This window comes from Cornus florida, unplaced genomic scaffold (assembly GCF_030987335.1).
Source record: "Cornus florida cultivar Cherokee Brave unplaced genomic scaffold, ASM3098733v1 CherokeeBrave_3.0.0_Hap2_Chr10, whole genome shotgun sequence".
NCBI classification, from domain to species: domain Eukaryota; kingdom Viridiplantae; phylum Streptophyta; class Magnoliopsida; order Cornales; family Cornaceae; genus Cornus; species Cornus florida.
The window spans coordinates 28,229,084-28,242,449 of NW_026775580.1; the positions used below are offsets into that span (position 1 = coordinate 28,229,084).

Below are 13,366 nucleotides of genomic sequence, written 5' to 3' on the forward strand. Positions count from 1 at the left end.
ACATGTTGTGGAGATATCTCTATCTGAGTCAACTGATTCTGTTTTTTAAAAATCTACTCGGTACATCGCCAAATAATATTGTTGGCCAGAAAACTAGAAAGCCAAATAACAACAAAATAACAAACATCAAGTGTGAACAGACCAAAATATGGGATATTAATTATAGGTATTTTGACTAAGTAAATGGCATTAATAAGATCATCCACAAAAGCCTAAAGATTCTACACGGTTATTGGGTCTCATTCACCTAACAGGAGGGCCGCAACAATGGTTTTGTTGTTATAATATATAGGAAAATTTACATATAAGTGTTAGCAGCAAAGGTATATTACTCAAACATAAGCGTAGTTTGCTTATTTACCCTAATATGAATTAAAAGTCAAAATATTTTATTTGAATCCTTTAGCATTAGAAATTATATTTGCACCCCTAAAAGTTTACTTTATACACAATCTACCCAAAGAACAACTTGTTCAAGTCTTAGAATTTTGTCAAATAGCACTTAAGAACTGCTACATAGCATTAGAATTAGGAGACACAACGCGAAGTCTACAAAGAAGAATCGAATAACCACTACAAGAAATTAGGTTTTTAGTGACGGCCAAATCTGTCCCTAAAAACCCTAAGACCGTCCCTAATAATCAAATCTGACCGTCCCTAATAGTTGTGTCACAAATGATTTTTAGGGACTGTAAAAATTTTCCGTCCCTAATAAAATCAACCTTTAGGGACGGACTTACTGTCCCTAATAAGACCGTCCCCCTTTGATTTATTAGGGACAGTATTTACTGTCCCTAATAGTTGATATTTTAGGGACGGTTTTTTTGTCCGTCCCTAATACATACTTATTAGGCACAATTTGTACTGTCCCTAATAAATTTTTATTATTATTATTAAATTAAATTTGTGACAGTAATAAACTGTCCCTAATACTTCATTATTATTATTATTATTATTATTTTTCTATTTTGCTCTACCGGATTTGTTTTCTAAAAATACTATTAAACCACATCCACCTTATATATCAAAACAAGGAAACTAAAAAGTATATTCATCCACAATATCATTTTAGAAAGAAAGAAATAAATTACCACCATAATACGGTGCCAACAAACAAGCTCTTAATCTCATGATGAAACTACAAATTCTCCAGTTTTGTAAAGAAGAGCTAAAAGTATCTACTAGTTGCTTTAACATCAAATGGTTCCAAATATCCTCAAAAATTAAAATATCATTTTAAACTGAATGCAATCATGAAAATGCAGGGAAAAAAATACACTACCAAAATAGTTAGAAATCAGCTAGCTAGCCATCAAAAAGCTCCAAAATATATCCACCAAAATAATTATCGTTATAGTTCATTCAGGTGACTGTTGTGGTGGTGATGAAATTGCCACCATGTTGGCGGCTGCTGATACCAGCTTGGTGGGGCTTGCTGCTGTTGGTGGAATCGTGGTGGCGGTTGTTGGTTCTGTTGTTGCTGCTCAAGGAGTTGTTGGAGTTGTTTTTGCTGCTGTTGTTGCTGCTGAAGGAGTTGCTATTGCTGCTCAATGAGGTGCTGAAATGTATCCAACTTCTCCTCCAAATTTGTAACTTTCTCTCTAAGTTGTGCATTATCTTCTTCAACATTTTTTACCCTTTTTCTAGAAGCCTCTTCAAAAGATGAGGATGCACGTTGATGGCTTGGAGCTACAAAACCATTTCCGAACCCACGACGATATCCCTTTCTGATACCTAATTGGTTTTCCACTATCTCAACATCATTTATGACAGGACTGATACCATCAGAATTGTGAAAAACTTGTGAAAACTTCTGTTTCATTTCATCCTAAAATTAAGATGAATGTAATGTTAAACATCAGTAGCTCAATAAAAAATTAACTATAAACTAAGTCAAGATGAATTGTTTTTTTATGTATGTATATAGAGAATAGGAATGAGTGGGAGATTCGTTCTTCACTTCCATTTTTGGAAGAAAAAGAGCTAGCTAAAGCTCTTTCAGTGAAAGTCAAAAAAGGATCTTACATATATATAGGACATCAAATTTATATTTTCTATTCCATTTAGAATTCTCAGTCCAAAGACATCAATATCACGATCTGATACAAACTTTAACAAGCATGTGTGAGGATCACAAAAAGGATCAAATAATGTCCATATACTTTGTGATGCATAATTATATGTTTAAAACAAAAAAATATAATTGTCATATCAATTAACCAAATTTTATGGTCTAAAAAAATAAATATAGTATATGTTAAGCTTGTAACAAAATTGATCCCAAAATAAAAATTAACTTGCAAAATAGTAGCACAAAACATAGACTAGTTTCTAACCCATTATAATAAAAAATAAAAATAAAAAACTTTTTGAATCAGTTATTTAAAATTGCAATTTTAATTTTAAATTGAGATTAACAAATAAAAAAGAACAAAACCACAACAGAGCAAAAACATAACTGAAGAATATTACACAAGGAACTTAAACAACATACATAAAACATTAAGAGTGACCAGATTCAGTAGCAAACTTTTGAACATCATTTATATATTAAAAAACATTAAGTTAGGTTCAACTTGGCCCACCTGAATTTCAAGTCCGTTTATCCTGATGTAATGCAGCATGGCAATGTAGGCAAACAAAAATAGGAAGGATTTTATCATAATTGAATTTAAAATATGATTTCAAATATTTGGAATGTGTGGAATTTTAAAAGAATTTAGACAGAATTTAAAATTCCTTTTTACAAATCCCATTTTATTCCCAATTCCTTTCCCAACTCTAATTTCAAATCCCATAAGTATTTGGTTCGAAACAAGGCGTAAAGAAATAATTAAAGGTTCCTTGTCAAGTAAGCCCTAACCCTAACACCGATTCTTATTCCAATTATATTAGAATCAATCACATACAATGCCCATTTTTTTTTTTTTTTTTTAGATGCCAGTAGAACTCTACAAGATTTTGAAGTTATTCTATGCACTTTATTGGTTCAATTTACAATAAATCTGAGCCTACGCCTTAGATTTATCTTTAACCCTATGCACTTTCAGTATTTGGGATCAGCATTGGAAGCCTTTCACTCAAAAAATCAAATGAAATGAACTTGAACCCATGCAATGAGTGATAGGTTATTTTAGGCTCATCAACTTGTCCCAATATATATATTAAAAAAAGAAATTTATTTATTTTTAAGTTGTGTGACAGAGACTATAGAATAGACAACTGGGGTCAGGTTTTATTCCTTGTACTATATTGAGACGGCATCATGGAATTCACATTTATGTGTATTTCTTTCATATATAGCATTGATTAGTGTGGCCTTTGTTGTGTGTATTATTGAAAGTGATTTGGCTTCAATCACATAATCTCCAGAAATTTGGATGAGTAGCATTCCCATTACTATGTTAAAAAAGTAAATTACAATTACTATATTAAAAAAGTAAATTACCACAACTTGTTAAACCAATGGGCTTGGACATTGTTTTTAGATCTCTAATAAGTCTTAGAATTGGTTCTTTTTTTTTAAGTGAGAAAAATTAACATTCTCACCTTGGTGGTGTGCTTCAATGTTATAATATGGGCCTCTTTTCTCAGATCTAGAACTCAAATACGTAGTTAAATATGGAAGTCATTTCAAATTGACCAATTTTTTTTGGAAGCTGGCCTGGCCTCATAGTCGTGTGGATCCCACAACATTTATATTATAGATAGAAAATGATTGTTAAAGTTAACTGGAATAACACCTTATAGATGTTATCTAAAATCCATATATATAAATGTTATCTAAAATCCTTATAATCTATTTCCGAAAAATTAAAGTCCTTATAATTTGAATACTCAAATCGATCAAGGATGTCACTAATAACATTCTAATAATCCAATTCTGGGATCCTAAAGTTTCATTGAACAGTTGATTTAATTTGGATCAAGGGCCCCAAATCCATATCCACGCACAAACCACCAACAAACACAACTCCTGTTTTTAGTTGAAACATTATTATATATACACTTCTAAGCATGGTATCCAGTATATCTAATCTAATCTGTAATCTGGTAACTATGTTGATCAAAGTTACAAATTTCTAATTCACCAACAAACTCAATAAATAGCAATTATTTATTTATTGTGCTTACCTGCAAAAACTGAAAACCATATACCCAGAAATCCATATATATAAAAATGCGCTCATTCAATTTTCAAAAACAAAACCAACTAAGGTGTTGTTTACTAAAGCTGAAAATTAAGCACTGGAAAATTTCAATTACTGAATTTAAAGCACTGAATGCATAAGTTGATACATGATATTCTGCTCTTATCCACACCCAATTAATTATGAGAACCTAAACTGATTTTGTGAAAGGAATTATTCTCGTGCTGGTGCATCAGGGTAGGGTTATAGCTATAAAATGTAAAGCACCTAAAGGAATGTAATCATTGGTTTCTCCCATCCCATAATGAGTACAAGATCACCAACATCATCTCCTTGCTAGGATAACAATCAGGTTGTTAAAGTCAACTGTTACTTTAGAGTTTAGTCTAAACTCTCTCTCGTGATGTAGCCAAACAAGGGCTTGTAGTTTAGGGTCAAAATGGCGGAAAAAAGTGTTTACATAGAGTTAAAGTGTACAATGGAATTTGAATAAGGCTGATTTATCTTTTAAGTTAGAGGATTCTTAAATTGAATTGATTTAAAATAGTAAATGATTTAAAATATGTTATGAAAGATAACTAGCATTCTTAGAATTCAAGTATTGATGAGTCATGTCTACTTTATTTTGGTCACTATGCCCTATGGTGATATCTCAACAACCAAATGTTCCAGTTACATTGTATTATACAAATATTTTGTGCTAACAATATAGCCCATGTAAAATTAATGGTTTTTTTACCCCTGCCTAGTGCCTCTCCGTATGAATTTTATTTTCCTTCCCACATATATATAAACACAACTCATCACCAACTTCTTCCAAACATTCTCCTCTTCTAAACATACTAATACTGCAACTAATTTACCACACATATACACACAATCTTATTATCAAACAAGATGGAAATACTAACACATTAAGAAAATTAAATAGAAAGTAAAAAAGGGGGAAAAAAACTTACGTAGTTCTGCTTAGCTCTCTCGTTTACCCATCCAGTTTCTTCCCAAAAATGCGTGTCCTTGTACATGCGAATAGCAGGACCCTCCTCAGGACTTTCAACTTCCTCATCTTCTTCGTTTTGCCTTTCTTGACTTTCTTGCCTTTCTTGACTTACTATTTTCCTGTGGAATTCTGTTGATCTGGTTTTCTCTTTGAATGAAAAATACTAATCTTGAGGCTAAATGGTATCACCTATCTTAAGGTTTGTTCTTGAATACAAGTCTTAACACAGGGGCATATTAGTCTTTCTATACATGGGAGCAATATTGCTACACTTGTCTTTGATACTACATTGCACTACAGATATTATATTAAAGGTTGAATCAAGGTTGAATCACAAATTCAAGGGCTGCAGCAAGCATCATCTGGTCACTTTCAAGGGCTACAGTAAGTATCATCTGGTTTAAAGTGACAAGTGTCATCAGTGAAGGGCAATTATGTAATCTCAGCTGCATCCTTAGGGGTATTTTGATCAATCTAAACTGCAGTGTATGATTGGAAACATTTTCTGAAGGTGCATTGTATCTTTGCTTCAGAAAAATTTGCTGAATATCATCATTTAGCTTGTATACACAAAGTGTATCATTCCAAGGGCAATTCTGGTACTACATTGATATCTCAAGGCTGTTAAAGGGTTCACAACAATGTGCCACGTGCATAGTGGTCCTGGTGAGAGAAAAATATGCACAGAAATACAATTCTTTGTTGTAAATTTTAGCATTGTTCATTGACCTGTGAGGGCTGCAGAAAAAGTGGTTGGTGTGACACAAGCTAGGCTTGTACAGGGATTGTTTGGTCCATTCATGGTATATAATTTCTGTATATATTCCTATCTATGATTGGTTAAATGGGGAATATTCTTATTCACACTAGGGCAGCAAATTCAGTGTATAAATATACTGTTATAGAGCAGCACCTATGTGTGCAAATATTGAGCCTCTTTTTATATATTGAGCTGCATTGAGTATGAGGCTCGAGATGAGTCACTTTCAGAGAGATTAATTGAAGTTCTGAGCTAATTTAATCTATGAAATCACTATGAGAGTGCACTAATCCACTGAAGAATTTCTAAACCTGTGAAGCAGAATTTTCTAATGCATTTATGTTGATGTTGAGGCTGGATTGAAGGGTCAAAATTGGTTGTAGAGGTTCCAAGTGCTGTGTGATGGTTGAAGCAAGCTTGGTGCATTTATTTACATCTGCAGAACTCAGGTATATGCCTAATTTTGCACAGAAAACAATATGAGTACTCATATCTCAGTTTCAGCCTACTTTTCTGGTGCATAGCCTCTAATGGACTGTTTTATGTTGATTACTTCTTGTATGTGTTGAGTTTATGCTTTGAACAAGTATATTTAATCATTATAGAGCTCTGTTGACAAAGATCAAGACTGAAAATTGAGTGTATTTGGTTTTGAACTCTCAAACCAAACAAAACAGCCTTATTGAATAAAATAGCCTACATAAAGTTTTAAACTCATTCTAGTTGATTCATATTGCTAGTTTTGCTGTGATTACCTTCTGAGCATATATATATAACTGGATTGAGGTGTTTGGAATCAAGTTCAAGGCTGTAAGGAAGTAAAATTACGATTTAGTCCCTAAGAACAAAGTTTCAGCTCAAACTTTGTTGTGACTTATTTTGAGCTGCAATTTGAAGTAAACTTACTATACACTGAAGAGTATCATTCTGAACAAGTTTCATTTATTTAGTGTTGTGGGAACTTGAATCAAGGCCTACTTTCACCTACATTGCAGATAGACCTGCTTATTCTCACTTGTGCAAAATTCAAGTGTAAAACTGATGTCAGTTCTGTCCTAGCACTTATTGTGCACTACAACTGTGTCTCTTGTTGAAAGAACTAGAGTATCTAATTGAGTTAGTGCATTGTGAGTATGTGAAGCTGTAAGAACCAGAATTAACTCAAGTTTCAGGTGATTTAACTGAAGACTAGGGTTTAAGATATTTCAAGCCTACTTGTGATCTAAGATTGTTATAACTTGCTCTATTCCCTGTTTCAATCTTTTGAGCATGTTTGTTTGGAGATTACAAGCCTTTTCCAGATTTGTAATTTACCCCTTCAATAGGCCTTTTGTAATTTCAAAACCCTAGAAAAAACTAGGGTGAGGATCATGAAAAATGGCAAACAGGAAAAGTACGAAAGAAATTTTGCTTGCCTCTACTGAGATTAGGAGGTTGGCTTGGCTGGAAACGGAAGAAACCTTCCAAAGGTTGCTATTAGGTAGTAGAGCAGGGCGCCGTTGAGAAGAACAGAAGAGGTGAAGAACTAAAGATCGAGCTTTGTGAGTTGTGACGGTGGAATAGCCTAATTTCTTGTAGTGATAACCAGCTCATGCACACATAATTGACACATTTTAAAAAGTCACAAACGAATAAAATGTGTCATGAACAGCGTTTTCAGAATTGTTTCATCCATCAATCCCCAGCCTCCAGTGAATTATATTTCAAAAATTGTATAATCAAATTTAATTTTCATTCCACTCCCTTTGTGGAGAAAGAATTTTCATTTATCTAACAAATTTTGGTAAATGAGAGAACAAAGTGATGAGGCTGTCTCTGGATAAATTAAACAAAACACATGCAAGGCCAATTACTGGTAAAAACAAATGGTCCTTTAAAAAAAATATCTGCAAAACAAAATATATGTACTTGATGCATAGGCTCTCTCTTTTTTTGGTAGGGAGGGGGGAAGTGGTAAAATATCATTAAAAGGCGCCAAAACAAGGGTACAACCCATATAAACATGAGGTACACAAGAAGGAAAACAAAAATATATGCATAATCATGATAGATCCATGATAGAGAGCATTAAAATCCAGAAATTGATAAATAAACAATTAAAATAAAACATAATAAGAGCATTAAAATCCAGAAATTGATAAGTAAACAAATAAAATAAAACATAATAAGAGCATTAGAACTAACTATCTAGGTAATATAAACTTATAGAGCATTAAAATCTAGAAATTAATAAATAAACAAATAAAATAAAACATAATAAGAGGAGTAAGAAATATATCATACCTAAAATTCTGATCAAGCTCAATCTTGGGTGAACAACTAGTGGATATGACCTGCAATAAGTATATAATGGCACCAATTATTAGTTCTGAACAAGATCTTATGCAGGAGATATTCTATGTTTTGTAAGCGAACTAATATAACCTTCAAATGGGACCCTGGCTAAATTATTAGTATCAGAACTTCACTAACAAGTCAATTGCAAGGCTTATTCTGGTTTATGAAGGGTCGCTTTCTAGAGCATTCATAAAATTTCCTTCCTTTCACTAACAAAGGGATTGTAAGGGCCTATTTGATTTATTTTTTTAGTCACTTCTCTTAAATTTTTTCCTAATAAAAATAAAAACTGTACAATCACTTTAGTATTTTCGATTGCGACCAGAAACTGAAAGACAGGATATAGAGAATATCATTCGGATGTAATAGCAATGCTGGTATTTTTTAAACTTGACTTCCTGAACAGTTCTCAAGATTTGCCTAAGGTTATGGCTTTAAAATGGAAAAGAAAATAGGATTTATGTAACCAAACCTAAATAGTTGAAATAGACTTTATCGAGTCGAGTATGATTATTCTACACCAAATCATCCAGACACCAAAATAACAATAAATAAATATGAAGCACTAAATAGTTGTAGTGAAAAAAAAAAAAATATATATATATATATATATATATAGATCAATTTTGATCGAATTCATTCTTGAAATCTGTACAAAACAGTGATGAAACCACAAAATTATGTGTCTGAGGTGGAGGAGACCTTGAATAGCAATAAGATATAAAAAATATTCATATAACCATAATAGTGGGTTATATTAAAAATTCTTTTTGGATATAAATGAATTATATTTATAGGGCAAGGCCGGGCATTGGCCAATGATCTTTGTATGGACATTCGAATGGAATCTTGCAGCAAAACTCTCGTTCCAGAATGTGAGAAAGGTGGTGAGCCCCATCGTTTCCCTCTCACATTCAGAATTCAAAATTCTGAATGTGTATCATTGTTCTTCAACATTTCTAGTAACCAGAACTTCAACCTAAAAATTTTTGTATCACTACTATCAAGTCCATCCAAGAATCAAGAATATAAAAAGAAAACTAACCATTCTCAAATCAACAAAAATCGTAACAATCAACCATACAATTCCAACAGGAATTGCCCTCCAGGAGAGCCCAACCCAATTTTTATACAAATCACTCCCTGAAGTCAAAATCCCTACCAAACAACCCTTTATAACACCATACCTTTCATATGTACAATTTTTTTAACATTTAGAGGAGAAGTATTGTGATAAAAAATTCAAATCACATCAAATTTGTTTAAACAAATTTTTTTTTTTTTTTTTTCTCTCGTAACAACTTTTTTTTAGAACAAATTTATCAAAATGTTTTACTAATTAGTTTTTGACAGAATGGTCTTATTTACAAAGTCACAATTATCATAGTATGTCGTAAGAAAATTTTAACGAGAAAGAATAGACAAGTCTGATTTGTAATGGGTTTGATTTTTACCTATTCTGTTTGACTACCATAAATATTATGCTACATAATTATTGGTTTCTTACCTATTCTGTTTGAATAAAATAAATACATTCTTTTGCATAATTCTTTACATTAAAAAGTTTATACACCGTGGTTAATCTGTTTGCATAAAATAAATACATTCTTTTGCATAATTCTTTACATTAAAAAGTTTATACACCATGGTTAAGTCAGTGATTGTTCGGTTTCCCTTACATCTCAGTAATTCTGTATGGATTGTCCGGTAGTAATCTTGATAAGAAATCTCGATAAATTTGTACTTTTTGTATGCATGGATTGTTTAGGAGAAGATCACACTGTCTGTCTTAATACTCCTCCCTTCTTACATACAGAGGACATGTATAAATTTTAGTATCCTCCAATATCTCAAAATTTTAAATAAACAAACATACGTGCAGATAAACAAAACAAAAATAAAAAATATATATAGATAAAAAATAAAAATAAAAAAAATTGTACATACGAAAGGTATGATGTTAAGATTATCAATTTGATGACTAACAACAATAAAGCTGATGATGAATATCAACTGAAGCCAATTAAGAGACGTCAGAATTGCAAGAGGGGAAAATTAATTTTTAAAATTAAAATTTCAACGAAACGATGATTCCTCAAAAAAAAAAATAATAATAAATAAATAAAGTGCAGCTCATGATAGACTCAAGAATTGCATTATTCGGAATCCGGACGAAGGAGAAAGGTCAAAAACAAAAATGATGTCGTGGCGGCCCGACGAGAAAAACCCACCACTGTTGCAACTGAGAGTAAAAACGGGCATCTAAACGGGCTTTTTTGGAAAAACTCAAAGAAGAAACCCCCCCTAAAATCAAGTTTTCTACCCCGGATAGTAGACAGAAACAAAAAAAAAAATGCATTGTAAAACACCCAAAATGCCCCTAAGAAAATCAGGTCAAGAGGAAAAAAAAAATCCGAGCTAGCCCAAGTTTTAGAAACAGGGCTTCAGGAGGTTTTTAAATTGCCTAAATTAAAAATGCAATCTTAAAATACTCCCACAAGACCTCCGGAAGTTTCGGATCGGTCGTGACGATTTTCAAAAAAAAATCGATGAATAGTACCAACTACATTTGTACTAAAAATTTGCAAAACCTGGCAGCAAGGATTTTCTGGAAAAATATGGATTTTTGAGGGCTAAGATGATGTTTTCTAGAAAAACACAAAAAAGAAACCCCCCTCAAGATCAAGTTTTCTACGTGATTTGCGAAGAAGAATGAAAAAAAATAATTATGAAATACCCGAAATGCCCCTGTAACAGAATAGGGTCAAAACTAAAAAATATGCAACTTTAGGTTTTTGTTTCATCAAGGAAGGTATTGTTTGCCAAAGTGAGTATGCAAGTGTATGCAATATGATAAAATAGATGTACCAACATGGCCTAAATCTTCTTTACATTCCATTAACAAGTTTAGCATACAAAGCCTCTATTTCTCACAAATAAGCTACAATGGCAATACTTGAGTTTTAAAGAGAACATGCTTGTAATCTTTCATGTTAATGGCTCTTGGCCTCATGCTATATATACAAAACAAGCATCAAAAAGAGTACTTAGATACACATTACATGAAGGAAGCCATCTTAGCTTCTAAAATACCATACATCCATGGAATACAAAAGTATTACATCTAAAAGATAAAACATGTTAAACAAATGCATGCTAATATACAAAAATGCTTCAACTAGCTCAAAAGCTTCTAAGGATGATGAGCATCCATGAACATGGTCTCTTTACCTGAAAAACAACCTAAACCACTAGGGTGAGTAATCAAGTTACTCGTAGGAGAAGCATATGCGTATACCCTAAAGTTTCAATATCATTGCAAGATCAATATAGAAGAATACAATGGAGCATTCCACTTAAATTTGTACTTTTTGTATGCATGGATTGTTTAGGAGAAGATCACACTGTCTGTCTTAATACTCCTCCCTTCTTACATACAGAGGACATGTATAAATTTTAGTATCCTCCAATATCTCAAAATTTTAAATAAACAAACATACGTGCAGATAAACAAAACAAAAATAAAAAATATATATAGATAAAAAATAAAAATAAAAAAAATTGTACATACGAAAGGTATGATGTTAAGATTATCAATTTGATGACTAACAACAATAAAGCTGATGATGAATATCAACTGAAGCCAATTAAGAGACGTCAGAATTGCAAGAGGGGAAAATTAATTTTTAAAATTAAAATTTCAACGAAACGATGATTCCTCAAAAAAAAAAATAATAATAAATAAATAAAGTGCAGCTCATGATAGACTCAAGAATTGCATTATTCGGAATCCGGACGAAGGAGAAAGGTCAAAAACAAAAATGATGTCGTGGCGGCCCGACGAGAAAAACCCACCACTGTTGCAACTGAGAGTAAAAACGGGCATCTAAACGGGCTTTTTTGGAAAAACTCAAAGAAGAAACCCCCCCTAAAATCAAGTTTTCTACCCCGGATAGTAGACAGAAACAAAAAAAAAATGCATTGTAAAATACCCAAAATGCCCCTAAGAAAATCAGGTCAAGAGGAAAAAAAAAATCCGAGCTAGCCCAAGTTTTAGAAACAGGGCTTCAGGAGGTTTTTAAATTGCCTAAATTAAAAATGCAATCTTAAAATACTCCCACAAGACCTCCGGAAGTTTCGGATCGGTCGTGACGATTTTCAAAAAAAAATCGATGAATAGTACCAACTACATTTGTACTAAAAATTTGCAAAACCTGGCAGCAAGGATTTTCTGGAAAAATATGGATTTTTGAGGGCTAAGATGATGTTTTCTAGAAAAACACAAAAAAGAAACCCCCCTCAAGATCAAGTTTTCTACGTGATTTGCGAAGAAGAATGAAAAAAAATAATTATGAAATACCCGAAATGCCCCTGTAACAGAATAGGGTCAAAACTAAAAAATATGCAACTTTAGGTTTTTGTTTCATCAAGGAAGGTATTGTTTGCCAAAGTGAGTATGCAAGTGTATGCAATATGATAAAATAGATGTACCAACATGGCCTAAATCTTCTTTACATTCCATTAACAAGTTTAGCATACAAAGCCTCTATTTCTCACAAATAAGCTACAATGGCAATACTTGAGTTTTAAAGAGAACATGCTTGTAATCTTTCATGTTAATGGCTCTTGGCCTCATGCTATATATACAAAACAAGCATCAAAAAGAGTACTTAGATACACATTACATGAAGGAAGCCATCTTAGCTTCTAAAATACCATACATCCATGGAATACAAAAGTATTACATCTAAAAGATAAAACATGTTAAACAAATGCATGCTAATATACAAAAATGCTTCAACTAGCTCAAAAGCTTCTAAGGATGATGAGCATCCATGAACATGGTCTCTTTACCTGAAAAACAACCTAAACCACTAGGGTGAGTAATCAAGTTACTCGTAGGAGAAGCATATGCGTATACCCTAAAGTTTCAATATCATTGCAAGATCAATATAGAAGAATACAATGGAGCATTCCACTTAAATTTGTACTTTTTGTATGCATGGATTGTTTAGGAGAAGATCACACTGTCTGTCTTAATACTCCTCCCTTCTTACATACAGAGGACATGTATAAATTTTAGTATCCTCCAATATCTCAAAATTTTAAATAAACAAA

The 13,366-nt window shown here is 32.4% G+C and overlaps 1 long non-coding RNA gene across 1 annotated transcript; it reads right to left on the reverse strand.

Annotated features, from left to right (window-relative positions):
- Nucleotides 1-1,085: 1,085 nt before the first annotated feature.
- LOC132277211 (uncharacterized) lies at nt 1,086-8,188 on the reverse strand. The gene is made up of 2 exons (XR_009470991.1): nt 5,111-8,188; nt 1,086-1,828 (listed from the first exon to the last, which is right to left on the reverse strand). It is a non-coding gene; the product is annotated as an uncharacterized LOC132277211 (long non-coding RNA).
- Nucleotides 8,189-13,366: the final 5,178 nt, after the last annotated feature.